Source organism: Pistacia vera, unplaced genomic scaffold, assembly GCF_008641045.1.
Source record: "Pistacia vera cultivar Batoury unplaced genomic scaffold, PisVer_v2 Contig135, whole genome shotgun sequence".
Lineage (NCBI taxonomy): Eukaryota > Viridiplantae > Streptophyta > Magnoliopsida > Sapindales > Anacardiaceae > Pistacia > Pistacia vera.
Window position 1 is genome coordinate 199723 of NW_022195412.1, and position 20804 is coordinate 220526.

The window sequence follows — 20804 nt, forward strand, 5'->3', positions numbered from 1 at the left end:
TTTTTATAATTTTAAGGGATTGATTTAACAGTCAAGAATTAAGATAAGTGATGATATGACATTAAAATTTAAACTTTAAAAGTGACGTGAAAAACTTGACGTAGTGAGTAATCCCAAGGGACATGCCATGTCATATTTTTTAATTAATTTTGATGTGACATCACTCTTAAAGATCAAGTTTTAACGGCATCTCACTATTTATCTTAGCTCTTTAATAGTTTAATGGATGAAAATAGATGACTTGATAGATCATCGTTTTATATTATTAGATTAAGGAATTTTTATCATTTTAAAAATCTCTAAAAGGTTTTCGTTATTCAATCATTCCCCAAAGGTAAAAAGTGGCATTTAACTCTTATAGTGTAGTATGACCCAACTTGACAAATCAAGGGGATAAGAAAGTTAAAAAGTGGGACGGGTTTGGGGGCGCCGGAGTCAACGCCTCTGTTTTTGACTTTTATTAGTCCTCTTCTACAAAGCATCCATCGCCTCCTTCAATATTAGAATTATGAATTTTACACATCTCATCAATCTTTTTCTTTTTATATATTCATGTTTCATATTTTATTCTCACTTCTACCAATAATTTATGTCGTTCATTATATTATTTTGGTTTACATATAATTGTTTTCAAATAATATTACACCACATTCTATATCAAATGTCACAACATTATTCTTGTCATAGTAAATAATTGATTAATTATCATATATAATTATTTTTATGAATTCTTCTCATCCTATACTAATGAATAAAGATAATAATGATAATTTTATTTATTAATTATTCCTTTGATCAAAGCTTATCTCCTAATACTTATAAATGATAGGAATTGCAAAGATTCGACAATAAGCAATAATAATCTTAGCTAAATATTTATTTATTTATTTAAAAGTATTATTCTAATTCATTGGGATATGTTTAACAAAATCAGCATTGTAAACAAAGTTAAATTGACATATTGGGATATCCTCATAGTGAGGGGTCAACCGGTCAAGTTTGGTGAGCTTGATTTGCATAAATTGACTTCAAAAAAAAGTTCTCCACCGTCGTGTATAGATCCAGGTCCAGCAATAAATATCCACAACCAATATGTCTCATACCCTCATAATTCTTTAAAGTGTAAACGACTACCATCTTCCCGCCACCCCCCGGGGTTTGTTTTAATGATTTTTTCACTCAAAAAGTTTCAAAATACTATTTTATCACCCAAAGTTAATATTTTATTACCTATCCAAAGCCAATTCTAATTGTGAAAATTATCTCCATCACGGCCATTAAACCTTCGGTCTCCTGTCTACAAAACCCCTTTCACTCTGACACCTGATTTCTCATCGTTATCGGCTACGTAGCTAGGTTTTCTTGTCTTAATCGATTTTTGACTAATTCTAACAGAGAATATTCAATCGTTCACTATCACCATTCGATCTACCAGACTTTACTCTATAAAAAAGCTCTCTTACCTTGACTGGTAACTCATCGAACGCTACGGGGAAAGTAAAGTATATTTTGGGGTATTAATGGAATATAAAAGCTAGGTGAAAAAGTGGTATTTTGAAATTTTTTGGAGGGAAAGTGTCATCTAGGCAATGTTGGTGGGAAAAAGTAGCTTACTCTTCTTTTAAAGTATATGAAAACACTGACTTTTCGTTAATATGAATTTGATTTGTTACTCCAAAGGCAAGAATTATGGTCAATTGGTATAATTATTATTATTATTTTTTAAATAGAGTTTTAATTATTATAAGTTTCTACTTAGTCAAGTGTTTGGTTTAGATTTAATTGCCAGAATTTGTGCTTGTGAGATTTCATTATCTTTTACGCATCATTAATTTATCTTGTTCTTACCTTTTCTCTTATAAATCACGATCACTTCAAGAGTCTTTCTCCGGAGTTAATTTGCTTTTTTATTAATTTTTTAATAAGATTTTTCAAAATTTGAAATATTAAATTACCCTTGTATTATTTTAGGAATATTAGTACATTATTCCTAGAAACAAATTTATTTATCTTTTTTTTTTTTTCTAAAATAATACTTAACTTTTAATTGTAAATTACTGTAAAATTTAGAAATGGGAGTAAAAACTAAAAAGGGCATTTCTTATGGTAAAAAAATACTACCATTATGTCCATCAATATCGTCTCATATATATATAAATGGTACAAAAATGTGATATGAGATAAACATTACTTGAAATTTGAATTATCTTAGTAACTGTACGCCCAACAACATCTAGCCTTTTTAATAGGACGGAATCACGGCCGTCAATTTAACTTAATCCCATTATTATTATTTTAATGAAATTCCAATTATAATAAAGCCAAGAAAACGTCCCAATACACCCATTTCTCCTCAGTGTTATGCCCTTTCTCTATATTATTCCTTGCTTAATCATAAATTAACTCTTCGTAGTTATCTTAATTCCATAATTAGAATGCCCAGCTGTCATTTATAACTAAACGGTAAGAGCCAGTTGCTCTCACTATTTAAACACTCTACACGTAATATCACCTATTTTCCCGCCGGAGAATAATTTTTCCAGAAAAAAAAAAAGGAAAGAAAAATCAACGCTTTCTTCTACATCCTCAATCCTCTTCAGCTTCCCCGTCGTTGCTGGTAAGTCTGTGCGCCGAGATATATCATCTTGAAATAGTTAGGGTCAGTTTATTATAATGTGAAAAATAATTAATTTTTTTAATATTTGAGAAATAATATAACAAATCATTTTGGAAAAAATTTCGACTAATTTTCCATGAACGTCGAACAGAACCTTAGTTTTATTTCTCTACATTATTTCTAAATCATCTGGAATCTTTGACTTTTGGTGTTAAATAATAGAGATTCTGCGTCTCCTTCTGCTGGTTTCTACTGCAGAGGTCGAATTTTCTCGAATTAGGATTTTATTGTTCCTTTTCATAAATTCTTTAATAACAAATCACTCGGATTTGTTTTCAGACTCTTGTTTGCCGGCTAACAGCTCAATATATATAACATTCTCATTTGTGAATAACACTAAGACTGTTTCCTATTTTTGTTTTCTCTGTTTCCTGAAAACAGTTCGAAATGGGCAACGAGGGCGTAGGAAATGAAGGGTTAAGAAAGAGAGGTGTTCGTGCACAAAGAATGATTTTCTACCGGAGGAGTCGTTTCAGAGCTGGGGCAACTACGTTCAGGCTCTGAAGGAACGCCGCTCCGGCTCAAAGATCGGATCCTGACTCGATCACTGCACAACCGAGCTTTTCGAAATCAAGGCGAGGAGTCAACATGAGATGAAGAACTTTAACGTGGTGGGACCTCTGTGGTTCGGTATCGGCGCTGTTATTGCCCGTTATTTTCGTGCTCACCGGACTTGAACCAGATGACGCCGCCCCCCGTCGTGATTCATACGTCGTTTCGGGTATCTCGGCTATGCTTTCTGTCTTTTGTTACACCGAGTTCGCCGTGGAGATTCGTGGCAGTAATATTAAATATTTCAGATTTTTATATGTTAGAATATATTTTTTATTTTTCTGTGATTTTTTTATGTATTAGTTCTCGAAACTATCTCATATTATCTTTCTCTCTCTAAGTCCTCATCTTTTGTCTTTTTCTTAAATTTTCATAACTTATAATATATTTATGTTTTAAAAGGCATATTTTTATATACATATTTCTGTAAGAACTTAATCTTGAACTTAGATTTTTTTAATAAATTTCATTAAATTCATTGCATTCGTCCTTTGTTTTACTTTTCTTTTTCTATCATTTGTTGATATTTCTTTTAATACTAGAATTTAAAATTTTCGGAAATTAGAAAATTGAAGTAAGATACGAGGTGAACATCCATATTGATCAAAATAAGGGGATTAGCATTAAATATAAAAGTTGAGTTTGAAATGTTGAAGTCATAGTGGAAAAGTTTGAAGCTTTACGATAAGGTACATTTCCACATGTCTTATCTTTGAACCACATTTTAGACCACATATAATAATTAATCCTTAAAATATCTCTTTTCTCACATTCTTCACAATAAAGTCTTTTTTTTCACATAAAAATATGAAATAATTTTCTATTCATCAATTTATAGAAAGGTTAATACCTCAAAATTAATATGAAGTACAAAATATTGATGATGTCATTTGATCTAAAAATTTTTTCTTCTTTATATTAGTGTTTTAAAATTTTTGTTCTTAATATATATTACGTATTGGTGGGTTCTTTTATAATCTTCAAAAATTGCTTTTAACAAACGTTTACCATGTAAATTGTTTCAGGTGGTTCATTTGCATATTTAAGAATAGAGTTGGTTGACTTTGTAGCCTTTGTCGCCGCCGGCAACATTCTCCTTGAGTATGTGATAGGTGGCGCCGCTGTTCCAGGGCATGGACATCTTTATTCGCCACCCTTTGCAACAAGCAGCCAGATGACTTCCGCATTATTGCCCACAGCCTCCCGATGACTATGTCACCTCGACCCTATTGCTGTCGCTGTTGCAGCCAGTGTTATTTTCTTGCGGTTCTCAGCACCAAGGGCTCTTCACCTTCAACTACATCGCCTCTGTCATCCACGTTATCGTGATTCTCTCATTATAATCGCTGGCTTCATAAACGCTGACACCAATAACTACCGGACTTTGCTCCCTATGGAGCCCGCGGGGTTTTCAAAGCTTCAGCAGTACTTTTCTTCGCTTATGTTGTTTTGATGCAGTTTCAACCATGGCGAGGAACCAAAAACCCCGCGAAGGACATCCCCATCGGGCTCGTTGGCTCGATGGTGGTCCCATTACTGCTTACTGTTTGCTCGCAATAGCATTATGCATGATGCAACCTTACAAACAGATTATGCTGATGCTCCATTTTCCGTTGCATTTTCCGCCGTTGGTGGGACTGGGCTAAGTACATTGTCGCAGCGTGCATTGAAAGTATACCACAGTTTGCTTGTTAGTGCCGTCGGTCAGCCTCGCTATCTCACACACATTGCCCGAACCCACATGATGCCACCGTGGCTGCTCGGTTCATGGAAAAACCGGGACCCCGATTAACGCACTGTTGTATGCTTACTGCTACTGCAATCATTGCCTTCTCACAAGCTGATATATTGTCCAATCTTTTATCAATTTCCACATTGTTCATCTTCATGTGGTGGCCATGGCTCTTCTTGTTGGCGCTACTATGTCAGTGGAGTAACAACTCCCGCAGATCGCAACAGCTCATACCATGCCTTCTGCTTATCCTAGATCTTCAATCGCCACCGCAGCTGTGGGTATGACGAACACGGATGGGTTGGCTATGTGATTACAGTACCAATTTGGCTCTTGTCCACTATAGTCTTTGGTTGTTTGTTCCACACGCTAGGGCGCCAAAACTTTGGGGGGTGCCATTGGTGCCGTGGCTCCCATCTGCATCGATTGCTATAAACGTTTTCTTGCTGGGTTCAATATAAAGCATCCTTTGAAAGGTTTGGCATTTGGACTGCACTTTCATTGTTTACTATTTATTCTTCGGATTGCATGCTTCGTAGACACAGCAAAGGCGTCGGGAGAATAATAAGATCGGAGAAGGATGAAGAACGTTGAAGAGGGCGCTGTCTCTTCGCACAGATGTTTCTGGGTTAAATGAAAATAGAGGCTCAGAAAATCCTGGTGCTTAGTGGACTCGTTGATTAATCTATACGCGTTTGTGTATGTAGTTGGTGAAGTTGATGTGGTTTTCCTCCGTTATTCATATTAGAATGTTTGCTTCTTTTTTCATTTATAATTCTATATTTTTTGAACAAGTATTTGGATTTTACCAGAAACAAAGTGGGGATTACTAGTTTTTCAAAGTCTTGTGTTTGTTGTTCTTCAATCTTGTGACTTTTGAGATTTTACAAGTTTCAGTTCTCTTGTTCAAGTTGTAATTGAGCATATGTCAATCCATGGTGATAAAAAATTAAAATTTACCTTTAAGTTTGCTCTAAGTAACTTGAGTCTTTATAGAATTTTGAGTCATTTTTTTCGTTAAGAAAAAGTTGACAAACTTTAGGGACCAAAATTTACTAATAATTCTAAGACTAAGTTGTACTTAAGTCAAACTGTAGAGATGGAATTATTTTATCCCAGAAAACAATGAATTCAGAAATAGCAAAACCTATCTACAATGAGTGCTATAAATGGAGCAAAACTATACACCTACATCTGATGTACCAATCAGCATTTTGTCTTGGTACATTAGTCCATTTGTTATAAGACAAGTAGTATTCCTTTTTAAAATTTTTTATAAAATCTTTGTTTATAATTTAGAATCAGTCTAATAGATTTTAAATAAGAAATACTATACTTACAATCCAATTTGATAAATTTTCTCTCATAACCCGATATGACAACTCGCAATTGGTCAGCTCGTTTACTCGCAATAGGTGCGGCCAGCCTACTCGTGAATTGACCAATTACAAACTGTCATAATGGGATTGTAAGAGAAAGTTTGTAAGATTGAGTTGTAAACCAATTTTTATACATTTAAAGATTCAACAATCTCCTTTTCCAAACCCTCTATTTTACCCTTTTAACTCTATTCTCCCACCTGCGCAACTAATCATCTAAAATCTCAATTTGCAAAAGTAAAGAAAATAAGTTTGAAGTGATCTTATTTTGGAGATGGTTGGTTGTGCATGTGAAGAAATAAGCTTACCAAATAGCGGTGCAAGGATTACAGAAGTACCGAAACAACCATAATAATACACACCACCTCCTATTGAAAGTTGTAGTCATTTATGCAGTTGTCAATGGATTTTGTGATCAAATGCCACCAGGCAGATATTTCCCGAGAGCCATTCCAACTGGAATTACTATACAATAATGTGGTTGTGTTGTTAGGCTTTATTGTGCACAATAGGAAAACTTGTCTAAAACGATACATCTCTCTTCTAGATACTATGTCCACAATCATCAAACCATAGCCAAGTGATGGGTCATTCAAGTATATATGGATCATCCTTGTACCATGTCCGATTGACATTAATGGAAATAAGATTTTTATCATGGCGCATCCTGTTTTTCCTCGGATCAATATCATACCACTTTCTCTTGTATTCTAACTCCAATATTTCTATCAATGTACCAGACACGACTATGCTAGAGTCCTGCGTTTTTCATCTCCTGTCCCTAGCCTCCACAAAATAGTGTATACCATTCACATCTTACCCAGGCATAATTTCTACACTTATGAACTACCCACAAGCCAATTCATACATGGGATCTCTGTTACACAATTCACCATTTTTGTTGCAAATCCATCATGTAATAAAATATTAAAAAAAAAAAAAATTATTGTTAGACATATCATGATTATAATTACTCAAAAACTTTAACATAAACAATACGAATTTCACAAACATACATATTACCGCATTAATACTTACTCTAGTCTTAAACAATTGTGGGAAAAGCCTCTGTTGTACTGACATAGGCTCTAAAATCCTACCACTTTGCAATCGTTTACTATGATCTCTATATAAATTAAACAAGATAGTCATCATATATTCATTAGTATAAATAGACTAATTATTACATATATTCATCAGCATACAAAGAATAACGGATGGTAATATACAGTAAATATGGTTGAACCTCTTCACAATTGTTTAATGAATAATACTATACATACAATATTCTTATACAACATTATTTGATAAAAGATGATTGGGTGAAAGTTTAATTTTAATTTAAAATCAGTCAATAATATTTTACCATATAATGTTATATGAGAAATGTTGTATATGTAATATTACTTTTGTTCAATATATACAAATGAATTTTACTCAACTTAAATCTTGAAGTGTGTGTCTCTTTCTAAATCAGCCAAATGTTGGTGTCGGTTGCGAAAATATTGACAATTTGTCACCTCATTTACCTCTATCATAAACACGATCGAGCTGATTGAATTTCGTTTCTAGTTCTCGTATTTACATAGAACAAAAATCATTGCCTCATTCACAATATATGCCTTCGCAATTGATCCTTAGCTATAACGCTTTTCTCCTCCAACACCTTGATCTTGGCTCTAAGTATGGCATTCTCTACGATTGTGGAGCTTGATCTATGGGATTTCAGCCTAATACTAAGGCCTGTCACATGACAAATCTTGCATTTGAAAAAAACACTCCGATATCTCAATTGCTGTCAAAGGCTGTTTCCAGGTGGTGTTTGACTAAGTTCAATCATTCAATCCTATGCATTTGATATATATAGCTCACAAAAAACCATATCAGATTGCTAAAACCCAACAAACAGGTATTCACACAGCCTATATATACCTCTTATTAAAACAATTTCATAATGAAATTATACACTATTAGGTAATCTAAATTCTTAAGTAAAAATATAAAATCGATGCAAAATGCAATAACACAGTTTAAAAAGTTGTATAAAGCCAATTCAGAATGCTTTATTCCCTTAATTCAGGATATTATCATTATTAATATCAAGTTAACCAATGCAGAATTTTAAAACTTAAAAAGAAAAGATCATCGGTAATATCACAGAAAACAAATTAAGCATGCTTTTATACATAAATCAAGGAATTATCATTCCCAATATCGTACTCAAAGAATTCAAAATACAAACATACAACAATCTCCTCATTAAATGCAGTAGCTATACAAGAATAAAAATTCAAAAAGCAATTCCACATCAATATATCAGGGCATTAGCATTCTTTATTATAGGAGTCAAAGAAGAATGACTTACATATTTTTGTTGGGCTATTAATGAAACCCAATAGAAGTCTCTCTTGCAATGCATAGCCTTCCAGAATTCATGAATGGGTGGCTCTTTATCGTCATTCTAGTTCATTGCAAACTTGAGGTTTTAACTTATGATGGTGAGTTCTAAAATTTTTACTGAATAATATAACAAGCTTAATTAATTTTTTTATTTAAAAAACAAGTATAAATCTTCAGTTTATAATTTGACCATGATATCATGTGACAGAATCAATCCTCAACATGTAATGCAATACTACTAGCCATAACAACCCAAACATTTGATGCACCTAATGTAGATATAACAAAATAGTGAAGTATTTGATGACTTAAAGGTTGAGCTATGTTATTTTAAATTACTTCTATATTTCAGATTTTTTTAGTAGATTTTACCAACCAATTTTTACATGGACATTATAGATTGTGTATTGGAAATTTATCACATGATATGCTGTGGCGGAGCAATGTGAAGATCTCAGGTGGCCGTGGCCACCTCAGGCCTTTTGAGAATTTTCAAGTTTTAAAAACTAGATTCTGTTGTAATTTTAGTGGTGCTATTTAGTAATAATTTAGGAAACGTAAAGTAAATAACAAACACCAATGTGATAGAATTGAGAGATATGATTGATAATGCTTAATCCCTCAAAATTTTTGGATGTAGAAAATGAAAGGGATTTGGGAGGGTAAAGAATACAGTGCACATATGTCCAGTATAATAACTCCCCTAAATCGATGCTCCTCTTGATCAATGCTCCCACTCCTAATGGTAAAATTAATTTAGTAACTTATTCAGTGGGCACATACCAATACCATACACTAACTTTCAAATGTTGATGTCAATAAGGCCTTAGTGAATAAATCTATAAGATTATCAGTAAATCGTATTTGTTTGACATCAATCTATCGATTTTGCTAGAGTCACTACAACAAAAAGGACTTTTAGCTATAAATTTTTTCGTTGCTAAAAACCTAATCGTTGCGGTATATGTTTAGTGACAGAAGAAAATCGTCACCACGATCATTGTGGTAGACATGTTGCGCTTTATTTTAGGCGACGATTTATTAAAATTCATTGCTAAATTTGACAACAAACCAAAAAATTATCGTCTATACCATTTTCATCGCTAAAACTATTTACCGATGAAATATTAGCTGTCATTACCTAAAGTTAATAGCGATGTACTCTCTATTATGTCGCCTATGCTATACCGCGATGAGATGTATGTTTGTGTCGCCTCACGTATACCGTGACAAAATGTGAATTTTGCTCGCCTACGATATACCGGGATGAAATGTGCATTTTTGTTGCATAAAGTTAATGGCAACATCATAATTGTGTGTCGCTTAAAGTATACAGCGACAAAATATGACGTTTTGTCGCCTAACATGTAGTGCGATAAAATGTGAGTTGTCGCCTAAAGTTAATAGCTACGTAATCTCTCTATGTGTCGTTTAAAGTATAGCACAACGGTACTTTATATTTTATCAATTGAAACTACTAGCTATGAAATGTTAAAAGTCATCAACAAAACTTTTCAACGATAAATGTTTTTATAGCTAAAAGTCTACAACATATGTATAATATATGATTAAATAATATTAGTAATTAATTGAAATCACACAAATATACCAAACCAAATATATTATAGAACTATATATGTTTGTTTTCAAATAAAAAGTTAAAAATATATAAAGTTGACTAAATTGTAATATTCAACAAAAAGTAACAAATGAAAACTCAAAATTGTTGCAGGTGGTGGAGGATCAGGTGGAAATTGACCCGGGAATGTCTGTGAGCCATCAGAACAAGAACCCATATTAACTGAGATGAATTGCTTCATCTTCTCCATCATTTGCCTATATTGGCGAAATTCTTCCCTTATGCTCATAGTTCTTGCACCTTTCACGCAAGTGTGTGAGTTCCTTTAAACTTCTTGATTGACTCGCCTTGAAGTCTTAGAAGATGTAGATGTTTTGGACCATAACCCAATCCACGTTGTTCGTATAAAAATATATATGTACATACACAACAATATAAAATAAAAAAATATAATTTTATAAATTAAAAAATTAAAGGTATTAGGTTATAATATAAATATAATAAACTTTTATACAAAAAAAGAAATACACTACATAATACTTACATATCGAACTTGGCTTCATCATTTACCAAGTATTTCTTTTACTGCTAAAATGAGTGTCATGGAATAAATGCACTCCCCTTAGAGCGGCTTCAAGAAGATCATATTGTTAAAAAAAACAAATAAAAGACAATTATATTAAAAAAAAAACAATAAATAACAATTACAATATACACATTAAATAAAAAATTATTCAAAAATAATATTGCAAACCTTTGAATTATTTGTTCAGTGAAAAACAATTATCGCAATAAACCCTACCCATAAGCTAATTAAGGGACTCAAGGACTAAAGGATCATTCAAATCAATATCAAACTTTGTCTACCAAAAAAAACAATATTCAATATATTAGTAATTAAAAAATTGTAATTAATAAAATTAAAAACAAATTTACCAATAAGCGAGTCATAATCACCTTATCATCAAGGTTAATCTTCTTGCTCCAAACAAATCTAAAAGTCAGTTTCTTTCACTAAAACTAATCTAACAAAGAATCGATCACAAACAAATCTGAAAGATTCAAACAAAATAATTCAAAAACCAAAATTACCTCAGCATCTCACATTTCAGCGGTTTCAAACGATCCGCAAGCGGGCACTGTCATTGAGTCCCTGCTTCATGCTCATTCTATTACCTGAAAATGCTCACGGTATAGCTTAACAACCGTGCATGTGACATAACATGTTGTGTATAACAATGAGGGGCTTACCTCAGAGTTGCCAGCAGAACAATTCCAAATGGTGCTGAAACATGAGCTGGAGGGTACCATCTCCTAACATATCATTTCCTTAACAGGTTTGGCTCGTTGTGGTGCCCAACTCTTAACTCGATCACCAAAATTCTAAAGCATATTTTGGCAAAATGTACGAAATCCTGCAAGAACACTGAAATCAAATACTGTATCAACAAAACTGATTCATCATAACTAAATGAACAGAAAGGAATTAAGGGTCTTAGAGCAACCAGGTATTGCAATCTTAAAAGCAAAAGTATTGAAGAAACCCCTTTAGAGAATGGTAGAACTTAGTTACGAGGCATATATTAGAACCTATTGAAAATAGAGTCGAGCATTTTTTTTCAGGGAAACAGAAAATCTTATAGATTGTGAACAGAATACTGAATTAACCAATTCATATTCGTCATCTTCAAGAAAATTGTAAAAAAAAAAAAAAAAAAAAAAAAAAAAACTAGTGCTTAAGTTATAGATTCATTGGAAGGTATTACCTCTGAGCAAGAGATGGTCATAAATTATTATAAAACATGATTCCACTTGGATTAACTTCACCAAATCTGCCTTCTGTTACAGATCAGGAACCTTATCATCAAGTAGTTGGATATTAATCTCACTACATTAACATTCAATTAATTGTTACTAGAACATACTTGGTAAAATTCTAACCCAAGAAATGTAGCATTTACTCCAAGTGAATGCATAATCTCAATATCTTCTTGTGAAAATAAATAAGAAATCATATAGTTGAATAGAGTTTCAGGTAAGTAAAAAATTAGTAAATTAACCATTCATTTACCAAGAATCGGTGGTAATGATCATCAGCAACATCTCCATTATCATAATTCTTTAATTGACGAATCTGTTCAAGCTCCACAATCAAGAGATTCTTGAGTTCAATCAGTCCTTTCTCAAATACGACGCGTATATGAAGGTGACGTAATGCCAAGAGGAGAAGTGACGAATTTAGGGCAGAAATTGGAGAAGAAGTGGCGGCCGGAGTGGAGAAGTGGATCTGCAACGGCGGTAGGGTTTTGTGGTTTGGGGATTCGTGCCAAAGTGACGAGGAGTGTTGATTTGAGTTGTAATTTTTTTCAATTTTTTTACTTGGTCAAACGTTTTTTAATTTGGGAATATTTATTTTTTAAAAAGGTTTGGGTTTTTGAGATTCTCTTTAATTTTAGATTTATAATCTTTTAAATTTAAATTTTTTTTTTTTTTAATTTGAACAAAAAATTGGTTACTTTTTTTTTAAATAAAATCAGAAATTCAATTTTCTCTATTTCTAGACCAAAACCGAAGCAGTTTTTCAGATAACGGAAAACCACTCGGTTTCATTGGATCGATTTTTGTTGTAGTGAGTTTGTAAATGAAAAGAACTTCAGTGAAATATGCTAGTTCTATCTCCTTTGATATATCCTCCTATGACCTGAGCAATACATGATGCATTTTCTCATTATATGTGGGAGTATCTGAGGTACGTGACAATTGATGTACTTTCAATATGATGGATAACGTCTTACCATATGCATTCTTGGTTGACTTCATGAAGTGTAAGGAATCAAAGTGATTGGAGGAAGTGGCAACCATGTCTGTTTTGTAGAGCGCCAAGATATTGCAGTATCATTGTAAATGAAACATATCCCTCTACGAGCGGGTTTATAAGGATCAGAAAGATACTCAGCATATGTAAAACCAACTAATTTAGGATCATTAATAGATTTCTTTGATAAAATAACCAAGTCTTTTATTCCACTAAAGTAACAAAAGCATGTTGATCCCATCCAAAGTCGACGAGTTGGTGTAGAGTTAAATTCGCCACAAATTTATTGCAAATGGATGTTTGGTCTCGATATGTGCCAATTATAATAATGCACATATTGCATTTAGATACGGTACTCAAGACCAAGTATCTTTTCATCGCTTTTAGGACTAAATGGATCCTTTTAGGATCAAGAGATTGAACTACCATTAGGGGTACTCAAGAGGTGAGATTTATCTCATATTAAATTGTTACGAATCTTTTAAGTATAATTTGACTAATTGAGCAAAATTTCATTTGAACAATGCTCGATTTGCAGGCTAATACAATACTTTTTTTTCCCCAGATCCTTCATTTCAAATTCTCTTTTTAAGTACTTGGTAGCTTTTGTGAAACTCTTCAGGAGTCTTAATTAAAATCATGTCATCGAATATACTGCCACTATAGCAAATCCTTATTCTGACATTTTTTATAAAACACACTGGCCTACAGAATCATTGGTGTATCCTTCTTTCACCAATAATTGTTAGTAGGTGCACTAGAGGAATAATATATACAAGACTGTTGTAAATATATTGAATATCATAAAGGCATAAATTATATATCATAACATTCATTTTATATATATAGAATAAAACTTTTATATAGTGATACTTATATAGGAATAACTCTACCTAGTCATAGAAAATTATATTTCCAATTTGAGATAGTTATAAATAAAAATAAATTCACATTGTAAAGTTATAATTTTTTAATTCCCGTCTTAAGGAAAGTTGCCTCCACATAGTAACAATTATTTGTATATTGCAAAAAAAATATATGCTATGTATATTAAAGGTTTATGATAAAATAAAATATATATCTAAAGTTGTTTGGACAATGATTATGCTTAAAGTTGTCACCAAATTTTTTGACTTGCAGGTATGTAATAACTGCTAGCATGGACACTTTTGTTGAAACCAAAATATTTCTAGCTTTCAAGCATCTTTAGAGCTTATGTCACGAAATTTTGCATTTCGTACTATCATCCCAAATTATTTCCTTTCTCTTCATGTCTAATTGCAACAATGATTTCTTCTTTTGGGTAAACATATACGACTTGTTGCTCATTTGGATGATTGAGGAAGACATTAAATCATTTGATTAGTGTAGTGGAGTTGTCATATCGATCACTCAATTGCAGTGACTCTTCTATTCTTCTATCACTTCATTTGTAACTTGCAATTCATCAACATCGGGGGTCCTAATTTTGCAATGCTAAAACAATTGATAATTGTCTGTGGCTTCAAATAATTGACCATGCAGCAACTGCATTTACAATTCCATCAAAATACTTACTTTTCTGGTTCCAATACATGATCTTCTATTCGTTTAAAGTAAGCGATTAAAGTGTTGATAATAACCTTTGAAATTTCTAATAAAGCCTGCATCACATGGCTGGATTTTGGAAGTGCTAGCTGGTGGTAGAAACATAGCAGTTGTGTGATAAGTGGGGGAGATTCTCCTTTTTGCCATGTGCGGTACAATTATCCAATATAAGCAAGAAATTTCTATCCAAACGGCTATCAAACCACTTAAGCCATTCCATAAAAAACAAAGATGTCATCATGCATTTGAATTCGCTTGATAATTGCAATTGAGTTTATCACGTAACATATTAAAGCATCTTGGCTTAAGAAACTTATTGATGACCCAAAGCGGAAGTTTGTTAGAGCCATCGCCATTGCAACAAATAACAATTGTAATCCTCTCTTTGTTTTGCTTCGCCTCTAACTGTTTGTTGCAAGAGAGTTGTCGACTTGCATTCATAAAATAAGCCAGTTCATCCATATTATAAATGCTTCCCAAGTCCATTTGTCTAATTCCTCTTATTGATGGCAAACTAGCTTCAATTTTCTCCATATTAATGACCACTTTCCCCAAAATGACGAAAGGAATGAATTGCCTGTCGTTGCTTGAACTTTTCCAACCATCCATTTGAAAATTCAAACGAGGTAGCTTCGGGATAGAGTTTCCTTAGAAAAATATTTCCCTTCTCTTAACAATTCACCATTCATTGACATGCTCTTGATGGCATACAAACCATTCATAGAGGGCAAACTCATTGCTGGGTACTTTACCATCTTGAACGTTTGTGTGTGGGTTCAACAATCTTCTTCTTGAAAGAGGTCAGCTATCATTGAGTGTTTAGATATTGTTGCTTGTGATACCTTAAGATCATGAGTATCTTTTAACCACTTCACAGATCTTTTTGCTTCCAACTAGGGTTTGATTATTTCATTTGCCACACTCAACATGAATACTTTCAGTCAATTGAGTTCGTGTATTAACTTTGGGTGGCATGATTGATTTGCTAGAAGAAGAAGAAAGTATCACTTGAATTGGGGAAGATTTTATTGAAACTTGATTGATAAGTTGAAACATAACAACCCTATTTATAGCGGCTAATCATAATTCTATAGGATAAGTAAATAAGAAATCTAATACTATTATTAAAATAATGAATTGAAATCCTACTAATACTAAAACATGAATTGAAATCATAGTACTATCAAAACATGAATTTTAAAATAGGAAATCAAGTAATATTAAAAGTAAATAGGAATCCTAATACTACCAAAACAATGAATTAAATCCTAATACTACTAAAATGTGAATTGAAATCTAATACTACCAAAACATAAATATAAAATAAGAAACAAGTAATATAAAAGTAATAAGAAATAAGTATACTAAAACATGAATATAAAATAAGAAATCAAAATAGTTTTTTGTAACTATACCTCTATTAAGTTATAATCTCCTTATAGTAATAAATTAGTTTGATCCCAACATTGAATATATAAAGGTTTACTATATATATATATATGTCATGAGAGGGTTGAACCGAGAGGGAATTAAATGTTTTAAATCCTAATTGTGAGAACCTATGATCAAATATGGTGGCCATTCTAGAGCTATTCGTAGCCTCAATATTAATTTGGCCAAGGACACAAATTATGGCAATACTATCATAGTGTGTGAACGACCCTACCGAAAGGTAGTGACAATTCTCACATGTCAACGGTGTAGATGACAACCTGGTGTGAGGCATGGTGCTTGTTAATGACAAGTCACTGGATTGACCCACTAGAGGATTTCAATAGATGGTAACCTTAGTGTCTATAAAACTTCTAACGGATGGTGGTGCATGTTATCCTGGACTTAAGATCATCAGAGCACCGTGTGTAATTATTGGTGTACTTTGACACTAGCTAATGTAGTCCTATTTAGGGTTAAAAGTACAATAGTCGTGGTTGCATCAAGAAGTATACTTGACTAGGTGAATCAACAAAGGATTCAAAACTCATGAATACAGGAGAAATTATCTTGCTGGTTATTCAGTTAGTAACTATGACTGCAAAATATGTGGCCATAGTGGAAATGTGTCGGTGCTCAAATCCAATTATATGGTTGTTGATTCGATAAGCAATATAGTTGTATCAAGGCAATTTTATAGGTCGTTGATTTGCCAATGATTCTAGTAGTAAAAGTGAGCGACCATCCATTTAAATGGCTACTGACATTGGCAGAATCAAGAAGGGATTCTCCTCCCTAACTTTAATTTTTTTTCACTACTTGATCCCTTCTTGGTTAAGGTAATGTATAATTTCAAACCTTGACAAAATCAAGAATATTTACTAAATGAGAGTTTAATCTGATTTTGCCCATATCCTATTGATATGACAATACATAAAAACAATAGTAAAAAAGTATGGATCCAATCCAATGACCTTTAAAATGAACAAAATATATAAAAAAAAAAATCCAGCATAGAATTGGAATAAATTAAGTTAACTTCTCTAAGTTTCCAAAGGCTCTTGATCGATGTAGAAACGAATATGTATGAAAGGGTAAAAGACGAATAAAATAATTTGATTTATTCTGTTCAATCTTATCATATAATTTTAATATAATATCCACCATTTTTATAATAATGGAATATCAAAAAAATAATCATTCCCATTGTCTCATGTCATGTGTATCACATTCTTTCCAAGGGGGGCTGTAGTGCATCCAAAACTTTTGATTAAATTAGGTAAAGTTACTATTTATTCTCCAATAATGCATTAAATTATATATTTGTCAATGTAAAGGTGAAAAAAAAAAAGTTTGAGTCAAGAAATTTGATTCTTGATATTGTTGGTCAAAAATGGGGGGAAATTTTCTATATACATGCACTAATTCTTATAGTGGCTGGACAAGAGAGCATCTCAATAGATCTTTCTCACTCTCTCTTATTTTTTTTGTAGATTTTTTTTTTTTTTCTAAAGCATAATACTACATATACAACATTTCTTATACAACATGATGTGACAAAAGATAATTGGTTCATTTTAAATTAAAAATAAACTTTTACCCAATTATTTTTTGCCACATCATGTTGTATGTATAGTATTACTCATTTTCTAAAATATTACTAATTATAGAAAGTACGGGTCAAGAAATTTGATTCTTGCTGGTGGAAGGTTTATTAATAAAAAATGTTCACCAAAGCTCGAAACAATATATCAAATTATATATTAAACTTGATTACAAAAATATTTTATTGTCAACTTAGTAAGTGATTGAATGAAAATTTCATAAAGTGAAGTATTTTATAACTATATTCTTTTAATATATCTCACAATGCATTTCAAGTACAAACAGAATTGATCACTACTAATCTTTTGGAAATAATTTTTAATTAGTATGAACTTTTTTTTTTTTTTTTTTTTTTCAAGTATTTGAGGTATCCAGGTCCACATTTGAGCATGTCTAGTTCTCAGGAACACGGAACACCTTATAAGCCCAATAAACCAAGATACTTGCACAAATATGGTAAATACCTTTTATATGGCTCGAACACAAGACTCTTTGAGTATAACTAACCCTAGTGGCTTAAGGGTTTACCATCCAACCACAAGGGAAGAGGTAATTAGTATGAACTTAAATAGTAGAAAGTAGCAAAATTTTCCAGGTAGTAATTAGTATACTAATGTGGTTTTCATATACTTAATTGGGAAGGCATTCAATTAATAGCCTAGTGGTTATAGTGTCATTTTCTTTACATCTTTAGCTCATTTATTTTCATTCCATTATTAATGATATATATACTTCTAAATGTAAAGATTACCAAACATGTAAAACTACATAATTCTTTAAAATGCTCCTCTTGTTTTTTTCCCCTTTTTTATTATGCATTAGGCTAATTCAAAAATATAGCTCAATATAAACTATGCTTCAATCACTTTGTGATTTGTATTGTTCTGTTGTAATTCTTATATCAAAACTATTATGAAGTAGATAGATTACAATAACACTACTCTTCACTTTTATGTTCTACTCACAATTAAGAGGGTAAATTTAAAATAGTCCAATTCAAAGGAAAGTGTAACATTGAATATTAATTAAAGGAAGCGTTAAACCTGCAACCAACTATTGCTTCCAATAAATATCATCATAGCTAGAAATTGAGATGCAACCATAAGAATTATCAAACACCGAGGGGAAAATGGGTTTTCTTGACGCAATGCATGCATCGAAATAAACAAGAATTTCATTGATACAGGTTTTTCACGACAAACAATCAAGTTACAGATATATTGTACTATGAATGTTTTATACAAACTCTTATATATAAAATGATGAAACATTATTTTCTTATTTATTATGTTACAATTTAAATCCAATATTAATGTAATTAAGATGAGATATATTTATTTATGGTAAGAAATTTATCATTCGTGTACTAGCCATATTGTCAATATATAATTGTTCAGGTTGACTGATCTTTGGAAAGCCGAAAAGTGAAAAGATGTATTCCCAATCATGTACTATTATATATATGTATATTCTCTCATTTACCACAAAGACTTGGACTTACCATTTGCATTAAAACTAAGGCTTTGCACAAATGGATGTAGGAAAAGTGTATATACATCAGGTTTGAATACCCCTAGGTCCCAAGATTTAAGTGAAGGACTATGACAGTAGGTATTATATATCATAACATTCATTTATATATATATATGAATAAAACTTTTATATAGTGATAACTATATAGGAATAAACTCTACATAGTCATAGAAAATTATATTTCCAATTTGAGATAGTTATAAATAAAAATAAACTTCACATTGTAATAAGTTATAATTTTTTAATTCCGTCTTAAGGAAAGTTGCCTCCACATAGTAACAATATTTGTATATTGCAAAAAAAATATATGATGTTAATTAAAGGTTTATGATAAAATAAAATATATATCTAAAGTGTTTAGGACAATGATTTATGCTTTAAAGTTGTCACCAAATTTTTTGACTTGCAGGTATGTAATAACTTGCTAGCATGGACACTTTCTTGTTGAAGCCAAAATATTTCTAGCTTCTCAAGCATCTTTAGAGCTTTATGTCACGAAATTTTTGCATTTTCGTACTATCATCCTTAAAATTATTTCCTTTTCTTCATGTCTAATTGCAACAATGATTTCTTCTTCGGGTAAAACATATACGACTTGTTGCTCTTTGGATGATTGAGGAAGACATTAATATCCATTTGATTAGTGTAGTGGAGTTGTCATATCCGATCACTCAATTCTGCAGTGACTCTTATCTTCTTATCCACTTCATTTGTAACTTGCAATTCATCAACATGGGGTCCTAATTTTGCAATGCTTAAAACAATTGATAATGTTGTGGCTTCAATTAATTGACCATGCAGCATCTGCATTTACAATTCCATCAAAAATACTTATCTTTTTGGTTCCAATACATGATCTTCTATTCGTTTAAAAGTAACGATTAAAGTGTTGCCGATAATAACCTTTGAAATTTCTAATAAAGCCTGCATACATGGCTGGATTTTGGAAGGGCTAGCTGGTGGTAGGAACATAGCAGTTGTGTGATGAAGTGGGGGAGATTCTCCTTTTGCCAGTGCGGTACAATTATCCAATATAAGCAAGAATTTCTATCCAAACGTCATCAAACCACTTAAGCCATTCAAAAAACAAAGATGTCATCATGCATTTGAATTCGCTTGATACTTGCAATTGAGTTTATCACAGTTTCATTATTAAAGCATCTTGGCTTAAGAAACTTATTGATGACCCAAAGCGGAAGGTGTTAGAGCCATCGCCATTGCAACAAATAACAATTGTAATCCTCTCTTTGTTTGCTTTCGGCCCTCAACTGCTTTGTTGCAAGAGAGTTGTCGACTTGCATTCAATAAAATAGCCAGTTTCATCCATAATAAATGTTCTCCCAAGTCCATTTGTCTAATTCCTCTCTTATTGATGGCAAACTAGCTTCAATTTTCTCCAATTAATTGAACCACTTTCCCCAAAATGACGAAAGAATGAATTGCATGTCGTTGCTTGAACTTTTCCAAACATCCATTTGAAAATTCAAACGAGGTAGCTTCGGGATAGAGTTTCC

At 32.1% G+C, this 20804-nt stretch overlaps 1 pseudogene; it reads left to right on the forward strand.

Annotated features, from left to right (window-relative positions):
• Positions 1–3064: 3064 nt before the first annotated feature.
• On the forward strand, positions 3065–5500 carry LOC116122489 (annotated as a pseudogene).
• Positions 5501–20804: the final 15304 nt, after the last annotated feature.